We start from the raw sequence: 25,980 nt of genomic DNA, 5'->3' as shown, positions 1-25,980 counted from the left end.
AAGGTACCTCCGCTCAAGAAGCGGGAAGTCAAAATCCTGTGCATCCTGAATTTTCAGTCTTACTTCCTCGAGAGCGTTTAACCAAACAGATTCGCAAATGCCGTAGTGGTTGTATGAAATACCTAAAATACGAAGGGACGAGGCCGGCTGAATGGGAACACCGGCGCTAAGCCTGGAGTTTGGAGAGCCAATGAAGAAATACCGGGATTTGGAGATGTTCAACGCTGCACCTGAAGTGTCGCCATACTGGGAAAATACATGCAGGCTGCGTGAAAGGCTATCTTCATCTGAAAGGTACAAGGTTATATCATCAGCGAAAGCTGTGACTTTCACGACACCGCTACCAGGAAGCGCAAGACCCCGGACACGTGAATCCGCGTCAAGAGCACGCAAGTATGGCTCAAGGCTGAGGACAAATAGCACAGGAGACAATGGACATCCCTGACGGACCCCACGTGTTATGGAAAAGGCAGCACTTTCCCAACCATCCAGAACTAGTGTGCTTTTCAGACCAGTGTACGTATTTTTAATCATTTCCACAAACGAATGAGAAAAGCCGAAGGCTGTGAGCACATTAAAGATATACGCGTGCTCTAGTCGGTCAAACGCTTTTTCCTGGTCCAAAGACACAAGGATACCACGCGCAGATCGCGACAAAATATAAGCTATGATATCCCGTGTCGTATATGACAAGCTGTGTATTTCTCGTCCAAGCACTGATGAAGTCTGGTGATGACCTATTAGGGTGTTCAACAGACCCCTCAAACGTTGAACGGCTACCGCCGCGAATATCTTATAGTCAACGTTGAGGAGCGTGATAGGTCTCCAATCTTCAAAATTAACAGAGAAAGCATCACCCTTTGGAATAAGCACAATGCGTCCATCTCGAAAACTTGATGGAAAGACACTGTCCTCGTAGCATCGCCGGATTACCACGGTAAATGTAGCACCAATCTCATCCCAAAATGTCAAGTAAAACTCAACAGGTAAACCGTCTGGCCCTGGGGCCGTTCCACGTTTCATAGATTTCAGTGCCACCTTTACCTCTTCAGCCGACGGAGGGATGTGCAGGCAATCTGCAGCTTCTTGAGGAATACGGGGCAAACTTCTAAGCATTGGCGGTGTTTCATCACAGTTAGTCCGCATGGCCGAACACGACATTGCTTCAAAATGCGCCAAGAAAACAGATCGATCACGCGTAGGAAGCCGCTGCGCAGGTGGTATTTGTGCTGTCATAGAGACTGGTGACTCTGATTGCCCAAAAAAGGAATGTCTCGCGTAGCGCAGCACCTCGGGATGTGCACATGGGTTGTGTCTACAGCGCCATGCTGCTGCCGCCAGGGACGAAGCAGCAGTCAAGCGCTGAAAGCGTTCACGCAGTTCACGCTGCCACGCTCGCATCAGAGGAGAAGGCGTCTCGGCGCGCAAAGCAATGCGTAACTTCATCGCGGTATCAGCAAGCTCTTCAGAAACGCGTCGACGAAGCGAACGCCCCTCTACTGCGCAGCGCAGGCGCCACTGTGTTTTAAGCGCATCCCAATCTTCAGGACCAGACGCCGTGAGCGACACACGTATTGCGCGTGACAAATCTGATCTTGAGCGCGCGTCCTGCAGGACGCGAACATCAAGACGCCATGGCTTTTCTGAGAAAGAAAATGGAACTTCGAGCTTCAAGACAATAGGCCGATGATCAGATACGTACACAGGAGAAGGTGGGAAGGACGGAACGCATAAATCAGAGACAAACGCCTCTAACGCTCGTGGGATATAAGCCCGGTCGAGCCTGCCGGAGGATCGTCCACGTCGCCATGTCCAAACAAAGGTATTTCCGTGCACTACATTGTGCGCGTCTAGTAATGAAAAGTGGTGGACAAGGCGGCGAAGCTCGCGTGAATTCCAAGCAGACCGGCCCCAGCCAGGACCTTGTACATCGGTTCGCGTATTTAGAACGCAGTTGAAGTCGCCAATCAAAATGACGTCACGACCGTCAAGAAAAAACACATCCAGGTCTCTAAAAAAGTCATTAGACTGTCCAGCTTGCGCTGGCCCATACACACACAGTATCCTTAATCTGAAAGAAAAGTAGCTACAGTCTAAAGCCAAAACCCTGCCCACGCCATCGTAAAAAGCATGATGATCCCTTAATAGAGCTCGGTTAAAAATAATAATACCTACTCCCGTAAAACGAGATGTAGCAAAAGAGAAATAACAATCTAGGTTGAACCTTCGTTTAAAAGCAAGCACGTCGGATAGCGAGAAAAAATTTGTTTCCTGGAGGCACAAAACATCACAATTTGCAGCGCGGGTGACACTAATCACTTCAGCCTGCTTTGCCGGACTGCGAAAACCCTGAACGTTCAATGAAATAATATGCAGTGTAGTAGCCATAATAAAAAGTGAAGACTAACCTGGACGCATAGTTCTAGACGGTGTCCTGGAAAGTGTCCAGGGGACACTTGCTCGACCAAATTACAACGCACTGTTCGACCCTCCAGAAGAGGGTCGAGGTTTTTCGGACCGTTGGGATTTACCACGGCCATCACTGCGTTCATCGGAGCAAGAGCTGGAAGTGTGCCCTCGCTTTGTTTCACGTGGAGCTCCCATTTCAACGTCAAAATCGGCAAGGCTAGACAGTCCGATGCTACTATCAAGTCCCAGGCCGAAGCCGTCTTCCGAAGACGTGTCCTGAGGAGGTAGGGACTGAGCCGCCGGCAAGCTTGGATCCACATTCTTGATGCTGGCAGCACTGTCCGCGTCTCTGCAGTCCGGTGTAGGCGCCCTTTGTGTGGGCGATTTTTTACGTGTACGACGCGATGTCGAAATGGTCGGAGCGGCCGCAACAGAAGAGGCTGTGGTGTTTTCGCCACTGTTTTCCAAAATAATCGGGGTCGTAGGGCCAACTCCAACAGCAGCAGCCTGATAACTGGGGTCATTTGTGCACTGAACATCAAGTGGCGTCAAAGAAGAGACGCCGACGCCGTTTTCAGGGCAGTGCGTTGCGTCTTTCGAAGCGCACGGTTCCTGCACCAGCGGGGAGGCCGACGCGCCAAGCGTCGCATCGACAATCGCGCTTTCGTTGTGCGCTTCGTTTGAAGGAACTTGTAGGGGTGAGGCCAGCACAGCGTCGGTGACCTCCTCTGCGTCCCCCGAGTCTGTAGTTGGTTCCATTGCCGGTGTCAGTGGTGGAAAGGCACCAGCGGCAGCGTCTGAGTAAGAGCGGCGGACAGGGCAAACCACAGTTGGGTGGCCGTCCCCGCAGCGTCGACATGGGCGGTCACACCCTTCACTAACGTGACCGTGCACACCACAGCGACCACAATACGGTGTTGTGCACTGGGCTCGTAGATGGTCCCCTGAGCCGCATCTTCGACATACACGCTGGAGACCACGGTAGTCAAACGTAGCACGGTGACCGGAGATGCGCAGGTAGTTCGGCACAGGATTAGCGGCGTTCATCTCCATTCGAACATACCGCGTTCCAGTGAGTACGCCGCGTCGCCCGCTCATCAAACCACTGGTGACAGTGAGCACCTTGCCATATGGGGATAACGCTTGGACGAGAGCTTCGTTTGAGACGAACGATGGCAGGAACAGGCAGGCGACGTTGGTCACTTGTGGGCCAACGGGAACGACTTGAACACGCTCGCCGCCGATCGTGTTTGACCTTCGCCATTCAACGCTATAAAAAGACGCCAGACAATGGTCACTCGATGCGAGTTCATCCCGGTAGACCACAAAAAGTCACTGGGAAGGAGCAATTTTAGAAACAAAAAAAATGTGTCATCATTCAGTAAAAACAAGCAGGAATGGTACAGGAGATTCTCAAAGTGTATGAGGAAGGCAACCTTTATGCCAGATTTCCTACAGTTACGCGTAGTAACGCTTCAAAACGAACGATAGCTGCTGGCCGTTGTCGGTAAACGTGGTTCGAACGAAGTGAATGCGGCGGCGCTGCTTTCAGGTGTGAGGTCATCGGCGCGCGGCATACGTGCCAGCTCAACGTTTTACAAACGTTTTTCCAGCCGCCATGGCTACACTGTAATACCGTGGCGTCGAATACGAGGGCTTCTGTAATTGTTTGGCGCCACCAAAACGATTGTTAGCTGTGAAGTGGCATCGGAGCATGAATTCCTCCGTGTACTCATTTACAAAACATTTACAATCGGTTCGTAATAAGCAGCCCGAAATATTCCGTTCATACCTCATCAGTCGCCAACATAAGTTACTGTATGTGTATCAGAATTCGGGAATAATCGTTTATCCTCCCTTTTTATGAAATGTGGCATGACCCAAGGTTTGCTCGTCATTTTTAACGTATATTAACAATATAGTAAGTATTGATGCAAGCTCAAAATTTATTGTCTGTGCACAGGCCCTTGCGTCAAATTTGATCACGTCTTTCGAAAACTTTTATTCTGGTCACATTCTCACTACTTCAAAACGATTGCTGCAAAAACCATCGCACTTTTTTTTTTCATGCCAAAAATAGGTCGGTTGACTTATACCGGAGGGAAGTTGTTGACATTCTTGGCGTTACAGGTAAGTCGAATCTCTCGTGAAACACTGACATCGACTATTCATGAAAAAAATTAGAAAGTTTTATATGCGCGCAGGAGCTATGTCGTAGTGTCGCACTATTCTTTCATTGCGTGTGAAAATGCAAATTGTTTATGCACTCTTCGCGTCACATATTATTTGTATTTTAGTATAGTTGACCCCTACGCACCGAAACGATACAAGGCTATACTTATTGCAGCAGAAAGCCGTTCGCAAAGTCCCCACTCTTGATTACGTAATCTTGCACAGAATATTACCTCGAGCCGTACAGCATTACGAAAGTACATCACGTGTGCGCACCTATACGTCTTAATTCGCCCGCTATTAAACACATGCGTCACACATGCCAAATATATTATTACGATACGTGATTAGATTGCGCAGGTATGTGACTGGTGCAAACATGATTATCATGAGATGCGTGTCATGTAACAATACGACTACATGCCACTGCCATGATGCGCTGCCAGCCGTTTCGCTAGCTTCACTTATACCATATTTTGTATTACGGGAGGGGAATGGATGACGAAGTTATGATACTGGTGCAAATATAATAAACGTGAGATGTGTGTCATGTATAAACATGGCTACATGCTACGCTCATGATGCACTCGCGGCCGTTTCGATAGCTTCACATGTACCAAAATCGGTATTACGTGACGCGAACGTACGACATAGGTAAATGACACATACAAACATGATAATCACGACATGCGTGCCATGTAACATGACTACATGCCACACTCATGATGCGCTCGTGGCCGTTTGGCTAGCTTTATATATGTCAAATTTGGTATTACGTGACGTCAATGCATGACGAAGGTATGTAAATAGTGCAAACTTGATAATCATGAGATGCGTGTCATGTGAGAACATGACTACATGCCACAGTCAGGGCGCCAATACATTTCGACTTTACGCTGGGCACGTGCTCAACGGCGTTCATTTCGACGGGTCACGCCGTCATTTCATTTTCACAAATGAAAGGCGTTACAAACCATGAATCACGGCGAATTCCTGGAGAGACCAGCCAGGGGTGAACAGGGGACGGTGCGTCAGGCTGCGGATACGCCTGCGGCGAGCGCTGTGCCGCAACAGAATTACTGCTGCCATCGCGTTGTGCAGTGTTAGCCAAGACACCAACACAACCATAAAGTACAGCTGGTGCAAACTGAGAAAAAATACCAACACAGCCATCGCGGTGGCGGAGCGACAACTGCGTAAACAACCGCAGCCCACAGCGGCGAGAGGCGAGAGCACAGGCTTGGAGGAGTGGAAACCGGTACCGGAAGACGGACTTTCGGCTCGCCTCGACGCAAAGCGTCGCTGCGATCACCGCTCACCTCAACTCGTCCGTGCGAGTTCATATAAACTCGGGCGCGCCGAGGTAAGCTGAACCCGCCACTCAACTCAGCCCGCCCCCGTCGCGTCCATGTACACGGGGCTGTCTAGGGCAAAATCCTCTAACATGGGGCTGGCACGGCCTTAAATAACGTCTTTGGACCATTCTCTCAGACCAGTTCTCGGGCTTGGAGGGAGAGACGTAGCCATATCCGGAACTGCAAGGTGGTTCGGCGGAGGAAGCGACGTTATCCCCGGAACTGCACGGTTCTTCTGCACGGAAGGCGGCGCTGGGAGGGGGGGAGACAGTTCGTCGGAACAGCGCTTGATCTTGTGAGACGTGCTCCCGAACGAGGAAAATGTCTGTGGCACAACACAGTATAGGTGGTGCTGTAGTCACATGGTACTAAATATCTCATGAGCGTCTACATTGGGAGCGTGCGCGCCATAGCCTGCAAAAGCGTGAATTTGCTAGTTTTAGCGCGTTTAGTGCGTTTCTGAGCCGTTATCGGTGGACGCGCCTGCTACGCGCCATGTTGCATGAGTGATTATGCAGGCACGCCGAAATTGCGTCGATACACTCACACGCACGCACGCACGCACGCACGCACACACACACACAAAATGTCAATCGGAATTTGCACTGATCCATCTAGCTTCTCACTCAACCAGCGAATTGAGCTACGTTACATCATAATAGGTGGCTACTGGCGAACTCAAAAAGAGTAGAAGTATCAAAAGCACAATTAAATCATACGCTCGTTTTATCGGCTGTCTGTGCGATATCTAGAGCACACTGTTCCTCATATGAGCCTACATGCGCTCGATTGTTTTACGAGAAACTCGAGTATAAGTAACGTTGTCACAACATTTATATCGCTGACGACTCAGTTTTATCATGCCTATTTTGAGGAAGATGACAATTATTACATTTTGATAGACTTAGTTATTACTTAATATACAACACAAGTATTATTTTGTGGGATCTGCCAATGTTTTTACAACCAAATCGCTATAAAACGCTGCACTCAAACACCATTTAGTAGTCCTCATATTTGGGAGGATGCCAAGCGCCTTTCACGATGTGGTTGAAGCAGAAAGCGGCACCCACTTTAGAATTATTCTAGTGAATGGAGGGTACGACGACAATAAAGAGCACTCTGGAAAGTTGCATTCGCCGATCTTATTGCAATGCATTAGCAGCCGAGCAAGACCAAATGCTTTCGTGCGTCATTTTAGGCATACGAAAAAGACAGTTACACTCGCGCTGACATGACCTGATAAACCGCACTTTGGGAACGTGCATGACGTAAGCGCACTTCGAAACACGATGTGGCTAGTAGACAACGCACGGAGCAATCCGCACTTCGCCGCTTTGTCCAGTTGCCGCTAGGTCAATATCTCGCGGTCAATAGTCTTCATTTTATTTATCTTACACATTTTTCTATTCAATTTCGTAATAACTCCAAAGGCCTCCTGAGCAAAGCCTATAAGCCCCAAAACGAATGTTTCGCCATCGCTTGTCCTTATAAGAGATAAAGATGCGAATTACCGGTACCTGTAAGGGTCACTTTTCTTCTTCATAGAAAGATTGTGCTACTATTAGTGAACGGTTTATCGTGCGTGGTACAAAGCGGCAGGTGCGTTAACGATCACTCAGAGAAGCACTATCAGTCACGATTTTCACGATCACGCCTAACGTCAAGTGACCCTTTTGACTTTCTCACCATTGCGCATGTCTCCTATAAGTGTCTTTGTTTTTCCAGATGAGAGACAGCGCTCCTACTGTGCTCCCCTTACTACTTCTTCTTTTATCGCTGCATCAACAGTGGAAAATATTTCAACTATCCCAACTTTCCGTTTTAATGTGCGCATTTATTCAGGCGGTAAGGACGTCTATAGACGTCGCCTTGTAGAAAAAGTGGACGTCACCCAGGCGTGTTGTATTTGACCACGACGTTGTTTCGCTCATGGATCCATTTGGTTACGATCCACTTGGAGCCCCACAAAACGGGGCAACCGACGTGTGTCGTGAGCGTATCCGCCCTCCTTTTCTGGTGCCAGAAGGACATCTGCTCGGGGAACTCGCTCCCATCGTACGGTTCTACGTCGTACCAAAAGAGGGCATCGCCGACCCGTGGTTTGACCGCGATGCCCAGATTGACAAATGCCGTGGCTCCTCCCGCGGCTACGTTGGACAAGTACACGAGCATGGTGGCCAGTCGATTGCCGTCCGCAATGTCCACATGGTCGGCCACCTTCTCAAAGTTGTGGGCGTCCATGTGGGGCGTGTAGTGGCCGCCGAGACCGTAGTTGGCCACCTGGTAAGCCTCCGCGGATTCCAGGGACAAATTAGTCGTAATAGATATGCGCCGAGACAGCCGCTGCAGCCTATCGCTGTCCGAGTCCCAGAGCCAAGATACCTGAAAATGTAATGTGGGAATGTTCAGTTTATAAACAAATTCTGTTACATACTTGTTTACATGTTCCTACTAAATACAATGTCCTTCACTAATTACAATTTCCTTCAAATATAGAGCAGGAAATGTGTGATTGCAACATGGCTCTTTCGTTAACTTTACTGGTAGCTTGTTTGAGTATCTAATAAATTAACGTTACAGCGTCAAAGAGCTCCTTGTGCAAAAATCCCGGCGTCGATGTTGACGCCTTTGGTTGTGAGCGAAAAATGATTATGTTTTCTGTGACCGACAAATCCAGGAAGCTGCAAATAAATTAAATAATAAAATGTTCGATCCCGAGTAAGGACGAACGCAGGACATCTGCGTGGCAAGCAGCTCTTCTATCTGAAAGCCTCAGTATTTGTTGAAACTGCCTTTGAAAAAAAACGCTATATGAATGTCACATAGTAGAAGGAATCATCTCGGCGCATGGTATATTGCGTGGCGGAAGCGTAGAATCCCACCAGGCTTCAAAAGATGTGAATTGGGCAACGAGGAAGTGTTTTAAAAACCCACTCACTACGAAGCGCTCACACATATTTAATCAGTAGCAGCAAAAGCACCGAAAAGGTGAACAGCTGCGTAGTTCGCGTGTTGCCCTATACGGACAAGTAGAAGGCCCTTCGCTGATTCTCAAAAGGAATAATTATGGCGTAGTGGGCAGTGGGGACTGAACAAACGTGCTTGCAACAAGCATTCATTGAGGATGCTTTGAAACGGCCAATGTTGCACACCAAGTCGTTTGTTTCCTAAAGCACTGTCGAAGCGTGCAACCACAATTGAAGCAGGCTCTGTTCAGCAGTCAATGCGCACAAGGCCCGATCACGATGTCGCGATCTCTTCTTGAAGGCGAAGCTCAAGCGTCCTCCACATTTCACCTTCGAATTCCGATTGCGGCGATCGAATTTTCCGTGCAGCGGAAAATTTTTGAGGCCCGAGTGCCCAGATTTAAGTGCACGTGGAAGAACCCCACGAGGTCAAAATTTCCCCAGCCCTCCACTACGACATCTCTCATTATCATATGGTAGTTTCAGGACGTTAAACCCCATCAATTATTTTATTTGTAATAATAATAATAATATAATTCTGTTATGAGTAAAATAACTATTGAATAGAGACCACTCTGATTTTTAGTTGTGAACCACGTAGTGACGTCAAAATTATTGCTGCTGTGCCTTAAGGCCTAGAGAACACACGAATAAATATCACAGCATATCCACGAGGTGAATGATGATGAGTGTGGCGAATTACGGATGGAGGAATGGACGCGCAGACGGACGCACGGATGGATGGACAGACGGACGAACGAACTGACTTACGGATGGAGGGACGCACGGGAAGACGGATGCTTCGCCTCACTCATCATCATCCGTTAATATGCTGTGACACTGTTTTTATTGACATGCAACGCAATGTAACTGGCTACTGCGATGACTACGACGACACAAGACACACGGCATGAGAAGCTTCGCTTCTAAAATCCGTAAACATAGGTTGTGTTGAGCCGACGCTTCAACGTGCGGGCTGATTGTCTTTCTCAGTGCTAGAAGGGAACACCGCATTTGTGTGTTTACGTGATTCTCTGACGTCTCCAATTGGGGGCCTTGATCGCGATATGAAGCGGCCAGGCTTTGGAGACTTTTTGTATCACTAGAAATGTCATTGACGGCGTGATCTGGCACATCGTGCCCAGCTACTTGAGAACGCAACAAATGGGATATCCAGTAAAAGAGTGTGACACATACCGCACGTTAGTAATAACTTTTCAGTCTTTTTTACAGTGCATGAATACGGTGCGAATGCGTTTAATATCACTACCATTATTGGCACTAATACAATAGTCGCATTGGACACTACTTTCATATGCACCACAACGGTTACTCTCAAATCGCCATAGTATTGAAATATATAGCGCAAGGTCGGCGCGTTACACTCAATACAGCCGCAGCTTAAGCTGCAGATGTGACCTCATATGAACGCGTTTAATATTGTTTCACGACGTTCCCGAAAGCGCTGAGCCACGGTTGCGTAGGCAGATTTCTTTTTTTTTCTGGGAAGGGGGAGGGGTTTAACTGTACGTTGTGCATATTCGTGAGTCTGTGTGTGTGTGTTTATGTGCGTGCAAATAATGCGTCCAATGTTGAGAATGGGCGCGTTATATGACATTTCAAAAAAATAGTGGACGAAAAGATAACTTGCGGGACCGAACCGGCAATTTTTGAATAATGCACTCGATGATGAAACGATAATTTGCCGCTAGCAGGGACCGAACCCGCAACCTCCGAATAACACGTCCGATGCTCAAGGTTGCAGGTTCGGTCCCTACTAGCGGCAAAGTATCTTTTCGTCCGCTTTTGTATCTTCACATTTACATTACCACTAATAACTTCCCTTATTTTCTTGGCGTCATTGTTTGTTAGTTTTTATTAATATTAGGCTTGCAAAGATTGCAGTGACCTTTGTGCGCCCCGGAACTACAACGGAATTGTTCTAGTGCAAGCCCAACGCAAGCCAAGACGTATGATCCTCCCCAACAGGAGATAAGGGCACGCGACAGATCGTCCACTCCCCTCCTCTCCGCGGGCCAAAGTACGCGTGAGAGATGAAAGCCGTGGTGCGCTCATTGAGTCATCTTGCTGATAATGCTGAAAACACGACAGTCCCCCCCCCCCCCCAGAGATGCCCGCCAACAGCGGTAAGTGGTAGATATAAATAGCATGCTGTTTGAACGTTCAAGGAGGTACCCTTCGGTGGCTCATGGAGGCCGTGCATCCTGATCGCAATAAAAACCCGCCATATGGGCCTGCAATAAAAGGTGAAGTACACATAGCATAAACAAATCAAAAGGCATTCACTCTTCGTCCACTATTGGCAGAAGTCTTTTAACATATCAATTTAAAGGTAATTCCTTCTTTAACGTCCTTTGAAGTACGTCCCGAAAATATACTTTTTCCCAACAACGTAAGAAAACATGGCTATAGTTTCCGGTTATTCACAGATAAGTCAATTTGTCCCCCAAGGTGAGTACAAACCACGGTCTGCTTCTAATGTGCTCACAGATATAGTACCTGTGTGGAGCTTGAAAAAGAAAGACTTCGCGGCAGGAGCTACTTGCATTCTCTTCACTCGTTTAATAACATCTTGCCCCTGACCTCCAGTGTACATGACATGGTACAGGGGTTCAGGTAAAACAGCATCACACGCATCTTTTTTACAATATTTTGCGATTCACTGAAAACAAATATTCATTAGAAAATCTAACAGATAAAAACCGTACACTTAGAATAACCCCCTTAGGATAAGGGCAGCACCGGTCATGTCATTCGTGCTAACCACATATCCAGGCAAAGCCCGCGCCACTCTCATTTGGCACACTGCACGTAAGAAAGGATCCTTGTGTAGCAAAAAAAAAAAGAACCTATTCACGACTTGGTGCATGAAAATATTAGGTAAACCCAGCCCTCCGTGTTTCACATTCCGAAACAGATTAGTGCGACTGCATCTCTCCCAGTTCTAGGCCCACACGAACACTGCGAAGATGCGATGGAGCTTCTGCATGTTCGCCCTTGAACAATGCAATACTTGCATCACATACCAGTTTTGACGCAAAGAAATGATTACAGACAGTCGCCCTCAAAAACACTGACAGAGGATTACCGTTGCATCTATTAGCTTTCGTCCGGATTTCTTTCGCTTGTTCTTGTCAGAGTGCTCATTATTTTTATAATATTCCAGTGGCACCCCAAGGTACTTGACAGGTGTGGTCACCCATTTAACATTGGCAAAATAGTCTGGTCTTGACGACCACTCTCCATTCCAGGAACCCAGGCACTTTCCCTGGTTTACTAGACTGCCAGTTGCATTACTGAACCTTTTAACTACACTGATGGTAGTGGTAACACTATCTTGATCGATACAACAAACAGTTCCGTGAATGTATGGCCAAATTTGTTGAACTGCAGAAAACACAGGAGATTGTACCTGAGTGGTTGTCGAGGGTAGAGCCCTTGGCAGCACTTAGGGAATTTCAGTTTGCGTCGGACTGTTACTGCTTGTTTATGTTGTGCTTGTGGTTTATGTACGCGCCCATAAACAGGCAATGAAACAAAAAACAATCTCCTTCGGTGGCTCAGTGATTAGCGCCTTGCATTCACGACGCGGACGTCCCACGTTCGATTCCGCGTGCCAGAGTCTTCTTTTCTTGATTTTTTCTCTTTTGCGTTTTCACGTATATATATATATATATATATATATATATATATATATATATATATATAACAGACAGTAATGCCAAGGAATGTACAGGGGAAGTTATTAACATTAATGGAATGTAAATAAGAAGAAAGAAAAGTGGATGAAAAAATTACCAACCGTAAGCAGGAATCGAACCTACGACCTTCGAATTACGCGTTCGATGCTCTAACCACTGAGCTATTACAGCGGCACTCCCTCCATCCACTTTTTTGGGTTTATCTGTGATTTTTTTTAGAAGTAGGAGCGACAGTCAGCGCCATCTATAAGCCAAACAACGAGTGTGAAAACACTCTTATGCGCATGTTTGGCGTCACGTAGCACGTGAACTTATTATGAGCGGGCAGCTGATTAATTGTCCCTCTTATACAACCTAAACACACCAAGTCTGCCAGTACGAGACCCTCGTTGTACTGGCAGACTTGGTGTGTTTAGGTTGTATAAGAGGGACAATTAATCAGCTGCCCGCTCATAATAAGTTCACGTGCTACGTGACGCCAAACATGCGCATAAGAGTGTTTTCACACTCGTTGTTTGGCTTATAGATGGCGCTGACTGTCGCTCCTACTTCTAAAAAAATTCACAGATAAACCCAAAAAAGTGGATGGAGGGAGTGCCGCTGTAATAGCTCAGTGGTTAGAGCATCGAACGCGTAATTCGAAGGTCGTAGGTTCGATTCCTGCTTACGGTTGGTAATTTTTTCATCCACTTTTCTTTCTTCTTATTTACATTCCATTAATGTTAATAACTTCTCCTGTACATTCCTTGGCATTACTGTCTGTTATATCTCATTATTATTGTGTTAAAAACACGGAAAAACGAGCCCTTAGGTATACACTTCTTTCCCTTATATATATATATATATATATATATATATATATATATATATATATAGATATAGATATATATATATATATATATATATATTAAAATAGAGGTGTTGTACGTCGAGAAACGTTCAGACGCAGCTTGGCAAAATGAGCTTTAACAGGCAGGTCTGGCTCATGGCGAACGGCGTGCGCGAGCTACCACTGCAGCCACCGATCATCGTCGTCGTCTTCATTGCCAGCAGAGTGTCCGTTATTTAGATTCATTAATTCATTACAATTACTCCCCGCGAAATAAGGAGCCATCCTGGCGACCTATGGACAAGTAAACACGGGAGGGTCGTAGCAGGGCTTAAGTCTCGAGACGTGGACAATTTCCTGGCCACGACGACGTTGGTCAGAAGATGGTTCCGGTGGCTCGATGAGGTAATTCACCGGTGACGTTTTTTGTAGCACACGATATGGGCCGTGATACTTGGGGACCAACTTGGTAGAAAGGCCAGGTGTAGCCGAAAAGACATGCAGCCAGACGAGTGAACCTGGATCGTAGGAAGTAGTGTTATTTGATGCGTCATGGTGGTGTTTTTGGCGTCCTTGGTCTTGAGTTGTGAATGATCTTGCAAGTTGGCGGCATTCTTCAGCGTATGTAGCGGCTTGAGACAAAGTCGTGGACTCTGAGGAGTCAGGTTTGTACGAAAGGATGGTGTCCATAGTGCAAGAAGGTTCGCGTCCGTAAAGGAGGAAAAAAGGAGAGAACCCAATAGTGCTTTGAATGGCGGTATTATAAGCGAACGTGATAAACGGGAGCACTCGGTCCCAATTGGAGTGGTCTGACGAGATATACATAGACAGCATGTCACCAAGGGTGCGGTTGAAGCGCTCTGTCATTCCATTGGTCTGGGGATGATAGGCGCTTGTAGAGCGGTGAACGACGTGGCACTCACGCAGCAATGCTGTGATGACGTCTGACAAGAATACGCGACCACGATCACTCAGTAACTCCCGAGGTGCTCCATGCCGTAATACGATGTTGTGAAGAACGAAAGTCGCAACGTCCTTTGCTGTAGACGAGGGAAGGGATGAAGTTTCGGCATACCGTGTGAGATGGTCGACGGCAACTATGATCCAGCGGTTACCGTCAGCGGTGTTGGGAAGGGGACCGTAGATATCGATGCCGACGCGGTCGAATGGTCGGGACGGGCATGGTAAGGGTAGCAAGGTACCGCTGGCGTGACAAGGGGGGATTTTTCGTCTCTGGCACGTCGAGCAGGCCCGAACGTATTGTCGTATAAAACGATACATGCCACGCCAGTAATATCGGAGACGTATGCGAGAATAAGTCTTCAAGAAACCTGCGCGGCCACATTGGGGATCGTCATGAAACGTGGAACAAATTCCGGACCGCAGATGACCGCTGAATCACGAGTAGCGGCCTCGTGGAATCACGAGTAGCCACTGACGTCCACCGGGTGCGTAGTTGCGTCGGTACAGCACGTCGTCGCGAGTGGCGAAGTGCTCGACTTGCCGACGCAATGTACGAGAAGGGGGCGAAGCCGTGTGCCCAGCCAGGATGTCTAGAATCGAAGCAACCCAAGGGTCCTTGCGTTGCTCAGATGGCATCTCGGCGATGGTGACGGCAGTGGCATCACAGGTTAGACTTTCGCAGCAGTCCGGGTCAGGGGGTAGCGGCGAACGGGATAGGGCGTCTGCGTCCGAATGTTTCCGGCCGGAGCGATAGACCACGCGAATATTATATTCTTGGAGGCGTAATGCCCATCGGGCGAGGCGACCGCTTGGATCCTTCAGTGACGATAACCAGCAGAGGGCGTGGTGGTCAGTCACGACGTCAAAAGGGCGCCCGTACACGTAAGGTCGAAATTTCTCTATCGCCCGAATAATGGTGAGACATTCCTTTTCAGTGACTGAATAGTTGGTTTCGGCTTTGCTAAGAGTTCGGCTTGCGTAGGCAACCACGTACTCTTGGAAGCCGTCTTTCTTCTGTGCAAGAATAGCGCCTAGCCCAACACCACTAGCGTCGGTGTGGATCTCTGTGGGTGCCGATGGGTCGTAGTGTCGCAGAATAGGCGGCGGCGTGAGGAGGCGGCGCAGTTCATTGAAAGAATCGTCACAGGTGGCAGACCAGGCGGAAAGGTCTCTAGAGCCGGCGAGGAGCTTGGTCAAAGGAGCGATGATCGTCGCGAAATTGCGGACGAAGCACCGGAAGTAAGAGCAAAGGCCTATGAAGCTTCGGAGCTCTTTCATGGTGGTCGGTTTGGGAAACGCTGAAACGGCATTAAGTTTGGCAGGGTCAGGAAGAATGCCGTCTTTTGAAACCACGTGGCCAAGGATCGTGAGCTTTCGAGCAGCGAAATGGCACTTCTTCAGATTCAGTTGCAGCCCCGCGGCAGAAATACACGCGAGTACTTTCTCGAGGCGGGTTAAATGGGTTGCGAAATCGGTTGAAAAGACGACAATGTCATCTAAATAACAAAGGCAAACGTTCCATTTGAGGCCTCGAAGGATAGAGTCCATCATCCGCTCGAAAGTAGCTGGTGCGTTGCAGAGGCCGAAGGGCATGACTGTGAATTCGTAAAGCCCGTCGGGCGTGATGAAAGCAGTTTTTTCACGATCGGCCTCTGCCATGGGTACCTGCCAGTATCCAGAGCGCAGATCTAAAGAAGAGAAAAATTCGGCTCCCTGTAGGCAGTCCAAGGCATCGTCAATGCGTGGCAGCGGATAGACATCCTTGCGCGTGATTCGGTTGAGACGCCGGTAGTCCACGCAAAACCTGATGGATCCGTCCTTCTTCTTCACCAACACAACTGGAGAGGCCCAGGGACTGCTTGACGGTTCGATTATGCCACGTGTCAGCATGTCGTCAACCTGTTCATTGATGGCACGGCGTTCGGTAGTCGACACACGATATGGACGCTGCCGTATTGGCGTCTCTTGACCGGTATCTATACGGTGAACAACAGATGACGCTCGACCTAAGGAAGGCTGATTGTCGTCAAACGAGGCTCGAAAACGCTGTAGGAGCTTGATCAGCTGTTCCTGCTGCCCAGGGGTGAGGTTACAATCAATGGACTTGCGGAATACATCTATAGGTTCATTAGCGTCCGTTGCGGGTGTAATGGCACAAGTCGGTAAAAATGGCTTGTCTGGATAGATCGGGTCTTCGAAAATACAATTTAAGGTCTCGAGGCTTCCCAGACACTCGCCGCGTAGCAGGATGTACGGACATGCAGAAACGTTGCACGCATAAAGTACCGCCGAACCATTGGAAAAGTTGATGACGGCAAACGGGAGGACGATGGTTCGGTGTTGCACACTAGCTATAGTTGGCTGGAACAGGAGCGTCGAGTTAGTGGCAGCAGGAGAAAACACAGGCACTAGGACGGCGGACAACGGCGCGATGCGGACGTCAGCTGCGGCAAACACTTTGGAGGGACTGTGGTGGTCGATATCAAGACACGGATTCGTCAACGTGAGTTCAGCACGAGCGCAGTCGACGAGGGCCTGATGGGTAGAAAGGAAATCCCATCCTAGTATGACGTCGTAAGATGAACGTGGGAGAACAACAAAGTTGACGGCGTACCAAACATCTTGAATTAGAACGCGTGCTGTGCACTGAGCTGTCGGCGCGATGAAATGGGAGGTGGCTGTACGCAGAGCAAGATTCGTAAGCGGCGTTGTAACTTTTCTCAAATCGCGACACAGTTTTTCACTAATTACAGAAACGACGCCGCCTGTGTCGACAAGTGCACGTACAGCAACACCTTCTACTAGCACATCAATTTCGTTGATCGGACAAAGAGGAGGTCTTAGAAAGTTCGACGACGACGCAGTTCTTGCCTCCGGAACTGCGGCTGTCAGTTTTCCTCTCGAGCGGGGCTCGTGCGCCGAAGCATCGGGGAGACAGATCGGTGACGGGGCGGTAATGACCGGCGAGAATCGACAGGGCGTCGTGGGGACAATGAGTCGGTGATAGGAGAAGATGGTCGCCGGGGATTCTGGGCAGTCTGGTAATTTGCAGAATTCCCGTGGTCTGGAGGCTGGAAGTTACGACGGCGACAGTAGCGTGCTATATGTCCCACGAAACCACATGCGAAACATTTGGGCCGATTATCCAAGGTGCGCCATGGGTTAACGACAGAAGGTGCAGGGGGCGAAACGGGATGGGGTGCCGTGTATGTAGGCAGTGTCGTAGGATAGGAGGACCCGGTGCCCCTGTATGCGCCAGAGACAGGTGGGGCTGGGGGTCTAGCAACGACGGCAGCGTAGGTCAGCGGCGTAGGGACAGATGGCGATGGAGGCAGTGCCTGCGTGACCTGTGTCTCAATGACGTGGCGTAGACGTGGGTCTAACGATGTCACTGGCGCGGATGCTTCGGCCACAAGAGAAAGCTGACGCGCAACTTCTTCACGAATGAACTGTTTGATGTGGGGCAGTAAGGCGGTTTGATCAGCAGCGACATCGTGCACGAGGGCGGAAACTTCAGCCGTATCTTCAGCGGCCCTGCGCGTCGAGACATGCTGCTTACGCAACTCGTCGTACTCCTGACAGAGCTGGACAACATCGGTGATGGTCTGTGGATTCCTAGCGACGAGCATCTGGAAGGTATCGTCGTCAACTCATTTGATGATGTGCTTGATTTTGTCGCGTTTGGTTAGAGATTCATCGACGCGCTTGCAAAGAGACAAGACATCTTCAATGTAACTTGTAAAGGTCTCGTCCCTGCGCTGGATTCGACTACGGAGACGCTGTTCCGCGCGAAGCCGGCGCATGGCGGGACGACCGAAGACCGTGGCGATGGTGGTCTTGAAGGCGGACCAGGTTGTGATTTCGCCTTCGTGGTTCTTGAACCAGAGGCTGGCCACATCATCGAGGTAAAAGCGCACGTTTGTGAGCTGGTCGCAGGCGTTCCACTTGTTGGAAGCGCTTACGATTTCGTACTCGACGAGCCAGTCCTCGACGTCTTGTTCATCGTTGCAGCGAAAAATTGGTGGGTCGCGTTGCCGAGGCACGCCAGTACAGTAGACTGTCGTTGGTAAGGCAGCTTGAGAAGGGCCAGGAGCAGTCATGGTGAACGGTGAGGGTAGCTTCCGATTGCGAAGTTCCAGGTTGATGGGAACCCCGGCTCCTCCACCACTTAAAATAGAGGTGTTGTACGTCGAGAAACGTTCAGACGCAGCTTGGCAAAATGAGCTTTAACAGGCAGGTCTGGCTAATGGCGAACGGCGTGCGCGAGCTACCACTGCAGCCACCGATCATCGTCGTCGTCTTCATTGCCAGCAGAGCGTCCGTTATTTAGATTCATTTATTCATTACAATATATATATATATATATATATATATATATATATATATATATATATATATATATATATATATATATATATATATATATAAGGTGCTTGACATCGACCGCCGGCGGCAAAATTTAGCCGAGAGTGTCCATATGATTGCTATTGTAATAAAAAAACAGGCCCTTAAATTATCAATTATTTACACCAAACACTATCTGGTCCTTTAGCCGGGCGTTGTAACTAGCTATATCGACAGGAGTTTATATAATGCGGACAAACGAATATTTAGTGGAGTGGTAAACAATATACTCGGCGACAACTTTTCTTGGCACCGAAGGAAAAGCTACGGAGCCAAATAGCGTGCATCCTACTGCCAGTGAATGTAGCTCCAAAGTATCGCCCGTATTTTCAACGTGAAATATAAATGTTCCTCCTTTACTTTCTACGTGGAGCTATTTGAAGCAGGACGTAGCTTACACCAGTAAGAACATAAACTTTATTTGTCGAATCCAGACTATTCGAGTCCGGAGTTTTTTAGTGGGCCTGGGCACCCACCGCGGATGCGGTTCCGAGACCTCGTCTCGAAGCGGCTTCCTCGGCACGCTGGACGGCCCAGAGTTGTGCTGTCAGGTTCCAGCTGAGCAGTGCGGCCTTCCAACGCGAGTGGAGACTGGCGGTGGAAGAGTGATACGAATCGGCACTGTTCGAATTGTTTATTAGGCCCTGACACTCCCACAGCATGTGACTAAGGGTGGCGACCTCGCCAAATGATGTGCATCTGTTTGTAGTGTATATGTCTGAATACATGGCATGCATGAGTCTGGGGTTTCTGTATGAATCTGTTTGTCATTGTCTGAAGTTTATCGCTTGCGTTCTGTTTAGCCTTTCGTGGGGGGATGGGTATATGCCTCTTTGTAACTGGTAATGTGTGGTTATGTCGTGAAACCTGGTCATACGATCCCCACATGCCCAAAGGAGAAGGAGGAGGAATGGAAGAAATGAAAGGCAGGGAGGTCAACCAGACCCACGTCCGGTTTGCTACCCTGCCCTGGGGGAAGGGGTGAGGAGATTAAAGGAGAAGGAAGAGAAGTGAAGGGCGACGTGTGTTATATGTGACCTTGTCCATTGCACACTTATAAGCAGTCACGTAATCCGGTCATCTTTAGAAAACTTAGTAATGCCCACGTCGTTTTGCTGGCCTGCGACGCGTAGAGCCATGAACCAAGGATCTTCTATTCGGAGAAAGGTCTACTGTCTAGTGTCTCTAATGTTTCGCGTAGCAAGTTGCGTTCGCTCGCAAAACGTTCGCATGAACACAGTAGATTTCTATTGCCTCGTTCATATCGCACGATTCACATCGGGAGCTATCCGCCATTCATATGCGAAAAGAGTACGCCTTCTTCAAAGCTACTCCTAACCACAGGCGGCATAGTAAAGTCGCATCCTGGCTGGAGAGGTCCGGTAGAACTTGAAGCTTTCTCGATGGGTCCAATTTGTGTAGGCGGCGGTTCCCGACATTAGGGTCACTCAGCCAAGTTTCCGACATAGTGTTAGCGAACGAGTGAAGGCCCCTTGTAGCGTCAGTTCTCGACAATGCAATTGGGGTCGTCTGGGTGTCCGCGTGGGCGGATCGGGCAGCATTATCAGCAAGGTCGTTACTGACAATACCACAATGTCCCGGTAACCACTCGAACACCACGTCATGTCTTTTCGATAAAACTTCGTGAAGCACTTCTCTTATTTCATTCACTAGTTGTTGATACACCCTTTGTCGTAAAGCTGATTGCAAGCTCTGAAGGGATGCCTTGGAGTCGCAGAACACAGCCCATTTTTTGAGGTCGGGCTTCCGCGATATAAAGTATAGCAGCACGTAAGGTGGCAAGCTCCACTGCTGTGGATGTTGTCCTGTGCGACAGTTTGAACTTTATAGTGACCTGGTACGTCGGGATGACAACAGCACCTGTGGAGCTGTCAGCCGAGACCGATCCATCGGTGTAAATGTGGGTCCTCTGGCCGTATTTTTCGTTGAGTAGCGACAATGTCCCCTGTCGTAGGACCACTGTTGAATGACGGCTCTTGTTCGTTTTTCCCGGAATAGTGAGGCACACCTGTGGTGGCTGTAGGCACCACGGAGGTGACGCTGGTCTTGTTGCTGGAGTGAAGCCAAAAGGAAGGCATTCTCTATGAGCAGAAATAATCTTTGAAAACATTGCTCGTGGTCTTTGAAGTGGCAACACTGCAACATGGTGACCAGGAACTCGGCAGAGGTGTCTTATGTGGGCTCTCAAATTGTCAGTGGTGGTGTATGTTTCAATTGGATGCTCTCTTGCGATCATAATTGCCCCGTAGGTTAAGATGCATCTCGGCAATCCTAAGCACACGCGTAGTACTTGTCCTTGCAGACTTTCGAGGGTGCGAATCTTCGTCTTGCACGTAATTGCCAGTAACGGCAAGCTGTAGCGCAAAAATCCCAGAAACAGTGCCCTGTATAGCTGCATCATTGACCTTATCGATGTGCCCCAAGATTTTCCGCAGAGGAACCGCATTATATGTACGATGGAAGTTAGCCTTCTCTTCGGGTAATTGCAGTGGGCACTCCACGAAAGGTCCCTGTCAATAATCACACCCAGGAAGCGATGGTTCTTCTGGTATAGAATATTATGTCCATTCATGGTAACGGGGTATTGTGTCATGGCTCTGCGAGTAAACGCAACCAATGCACATTTCTCCGTTGAGACGGAAAGACCTTGCTTGCGGAGATATGAGCATGTCAGGGTGGCAGCCTGCTGGACTCTAGCACGTACTTGTAGACGAGTTACAGCCGAAGTCCATAGACAAATATCGTCAGCATATATGGAGATGAGGATAGTACTAGGCAAAGTCTCACGAAGACCTACCATCACGAGGTTAAATAAAGTGGGACTTAATACGGCGCCCTGATGTACGCCATGGGAGGTATAGCAATTGGTGGTTGGTCCATCTGCGGTTTGTACAAAAAAGAACCTTCTCGTCAAATAATCCTGTATCCATTGGAACATCCGACCACCGATTCCGACAGCTTCCAACGAGTCTAGGATGGCTTTATGTGTTAGGTTATCATAAGCCCAGATGCCTGCAGTTCCCCGCGGGGGTTCGTCGTCCTCTGGCGATGCTCGGTGAGTGAGGCCTCGAGCAAGGCGGTGAGCCGCTTCGTTGGGGGTGCTACGTCCGGTGTGTGCCGGGATCCATAACAGGTGCCTTCGGTTATCGAAGTCGACCTCTCCTGGATGTATGGGATGTCATTGGAGTATGTGAAACGCCTCTTGCGAGATGCGTCCGTTGGCAAAATTGCGAATTGCTGTTTGCGAATCAAATATGTGGCATTGGTCTGTGTGAGGGCCAGTGCCCTAGCCGCTTCCCCTGCCACTTCCTCTGCCGCTTCCTCTGCCGCTTCCTCTGCCGCTTCAGCGTGTGCCGTGTTCACAGTGAGGCTTGTGATGTATTTGCCACAATGGCCGGTGACTACCGCCACGAAACTCTTTTTATTGGTATAACGCGCGGCATCATGTGGGTCCGGCAGCGGCATGATGTGCAGTCGCTACAGTGTCTTCTGCTTCATTTTGCAGATTGCCGCCAGTCTGGGAAACCACTATCTCCACTTGCATGCCCCATCCAAAAGCTACCTTTGCAACGCGCCCTTCAAACGGCATGACGAAGCCTTCAATAACAGCACGTGCGCCAAATCATCGACTCTCTGGGACGTGCCCGCTGCCACGTGGTGCTCGCCCGTCGGCTGGTCCATGATCAGCTGGCCAAATCGCACACGGCGTGGGACGGCAGCGACACCTACCTGGAGGCAAACGGACATAAAAGCATCGTCGCCGACGCTCCCCTTCAGTGGGTCCGGCAGCGGCATGATGTGCAGTCGCTACAGTGTCTTCTGCTTCATTTTGCAGGTAGGGAATTCGTACCGGTATAAATGCCATAGAAGTGACAACCGTTTTTTGCTGCTTCTGCCGGACCCTACCTGCGCATGGCTTTTGAGTGTTGTCACCAGTGTAAAACCTGTCTTGAGATTTTTGTTACTTTTGTCTGGTGACGTCGAGACCAATCCCGGGCCCGCATCCAAAACTGAACAAATGTTACTAGAATTGCTAGCTGGGCAAACACGTATTAGCGAAGATATATTAGCACTCACCACAAGGGTTGCAGCGTTCGAAGCCCGTCTAACAAAGTTGGAGTCTAGTGTCTCTGATAATAACGATCTTGTGAAACGTGTACCGGAAATGGAGATTCAAATGAACGATCTAACTAAAACAGCGCACACACTTAATCGCAAAAACGACGACTTGGAAAATCGATCACGACGAAACAACCTTGTAATACATGGATTGCAGGAACCACGTGATGAGAAACCCGAGCAGCTACTACCGTCGGTCGTGAACCTTATATCAACGAAGCTTGATATTGAATGTGACAATATCGAACGCTGTCATCGCCTCGGAACACGCAGAAGCGACAGTCCAAGGCCAGTAATTATAAGCTTCTCGATTTTCGAACCAAAACCGAGATCTTAAGCAAGGCTAGCAAATTAAAAGGAACGAATATCTTCATCAACGAAGATTTTTCAGTCAGGGTTCGACAAATCCGCAAGGAACTATGGCAACACTCTGCTGACCTAAGAAAAGTAGCCGAAAAAGTACGCCTACAGTACGATCAGTTAGTAATTGACAGTGTTCGCTACGTCTGGGACGACGTCACAAAGTCAGTTATTGAAGCGTCTAGCAATCGTGTTCCCCGTAGCAATGAATGACTTTCCGAAAGCCAGCGTAAATTAGTGCTTCTGAACGTAAATGCTCGCAGTTTGGTGAACAAGACTGTAGATTTTAATTGGCTCATCCAAACTTACGCACCATCACTAATTTGTGTCACTGAGACATGGTTAAATAATACTATTTCTACCCCCGGGTTTCTCGGTACTACGTAAAGACAGAGCGGACAGCCGCGGTGGCGGTGTCGCCATCTTCTTAAAGAATAGTTTGAAGTTCTATCCATTACCCGACCTTCCTGAGTCAGAATCTTTATGGTGCAAAATCAGCGTTGGGGGGAAAATAACCGTATTAGGCGTAATATACCGGCTTCCTGGTACTGACCACGTTGTTTTTCCTGCTATTAGTGATTATATATTGAAAAACAGGATTCACAAATGTAAACTGATTTTATGTGGTGACTTTAATGTACCGCATGTTGACTTAGCAGCAGCGGCAGCAAGCCGTGAACATCGTCTCAAAAACTGCTCTTTTTGCAGTGTCGTCTACGTCCAGACCCGCAGTGAACGGAGTGCAAGAAGTGTTTCGCCGGACCGCTTACTGCGAATTTCACGTGGATCTGCCCTTGGGACGAGGATTCACCCGCAAGTCGTCTCTGCACATGCGCATCTAGCCAGCTCGGCACAAGAAAAGCGGAGCACGGCGATCCGCCCACCACTTAGCAGCAGCGGCAGCAAGCCGTGAACATCGTCTCAAAAACTGCTCTTTTTGCAGTGTCGTCTACGTCCAGACCCGCAGTGAACGGAGTGCAAGAAGTGTTTCGCCGGACCGCTTACTGCGAATTTCACGTGGATCTGCCCTTGGGACGAGGATTCACCCGCAAGTCGTCTCTGCACATGCGCATCTAGCCAGCTCGGCACAAGAAAAGCGGAGCACGGCGATCCGCCCACCACTTAGCAGCAGCGGCAGCAAGCCGTGAACATCGTCTCAAAAACTGCTCTTTTTGCAGGTTAGTGTTACTGTGTTTCAATAATATTCAGTTGCAATAGTATTTCTACTGCTGCTGCTGTCGCTGCTGCTGCTATTGGTTTTACTTGTGTACCGCTGGGCACCGTATTGTGGTTGCATAGCTACACTTGAAACAATGTCTCTTTCTTGTAACACATGTAATCTGCTCATCTCTCCTGACGAGCCCTTTGTGGAATGTTGTAAGTGCGAGAACGGTTATCACTTTGGAAAATGCGCTGGCCTAACAGAAAAGTCGTTCAAGGCAAAGAACGAGGCCGCAAAGAAATCATGGCAGTGTCCGTCGTGTAGAAGTGCTAGTGGTGGCAACATGTGCAGTAAAGACAGTAATGATTCTGAAACAGAAATTAAGCTTGCCCTCATGTCAATTAACCAGAAGTTAGAACGGCTGATGCCCCTGACAAAAAAAGTTGAAAGCATTGAAGAGTCTCTTACCTTCATATCTACAAAGTTCGATGAATTTGAGCAAAAGTTCTGCCATCAAGAAGCCGATTTAAAAGACATAAAAAAAAAGGTGTCTGAGCTTGAAAAAAAAGATGACCTAAATCAAGTAATCTGTGCCCAACTTGAAAAAGAGATGCATGACCTTGAATTTAGAAGCAGGCAGCTAAACTTGGAACTGCATGGTATTAGAGAAGTAGCAAATGAGAATCTTATGGTCACATTAAATGATGTAGCTGACAAACTTCAAGTGCCTCACTTAATGGAATCGGATGTTGCGAATGTTCATCGAATTCCTGCAAAACATGGCAAGGTGCCAGGCATCATTGTCCGCTTTACAAAGCAAGCGATAAGGGACCAGTGGATCAGGAATAAAAAGAACCTTAAGGATAGCCACCCACCAATTTTCATGCAAGAAAATCTGACACGCCGCAATAGAGAACTGCTCCAAGCAACGAAAGAATGCGCCAAAGATAAAGGCTACAAGTTTGTTTGGTATCTCAACGGAAAAGTTCTCGTTCGGAAAAGCGAGGGAGTAAATGCCGTGCATGTGAAGGGAAAGAGCGACTTAGAGCACCTATAGTGCTTCCCGTTGAATGCTTTGTTTTCTTTTGAAATGTAATCACGATGGAGCACATGAGTTATTTTCTTCCGAGTGATCTTAATAAAATTACTTCATGTACTACTAAGCCAACATCGTTTAAAGCCATTCACTTAAATGTACGCTCTGTAAAAAACAAGACCATGCGTTTGGAGGAATTTTTCGGTGAATTTTCATTTACTTTTTCTTTGATCATGCTCACTGAAACTTGGAGCACCAATGATTCTGACACCTTTACGATGACTCACTATAAAACTTATTCTCTGAACCGCTCCAGCCTGCGAGGAGGTGGAGTTGCTTTGCTGGTGCCTAACAATATAGAATGCGATAAGCTGGACTCGTACTCTCTGATTACTGATGATTTTGAAATCATATCAGTCTGTACTGGTCAGTTCGTGTTTTCGGTGTGCTATCGTCCCC

Source organism: Rhipicephalus microplus, chromosome 5 (assembly GCF_043290135.1).
Source record: "Rhipicephalus microplus isolate Deutch F79 chromosome 5, USDA_Rmic, whole genome shotgun sequence".
NCBI lineage: Eukaryota > Metazoa > Arthropoda > Arachnida > Ixodida > Ixodidae > Rhipicephalus > Rhipicephalus microplus.
The sequence above is the reverse complement of the archived record's forward strand: the minus strand, read 5'-3'. Positions refer to the sequence as shown.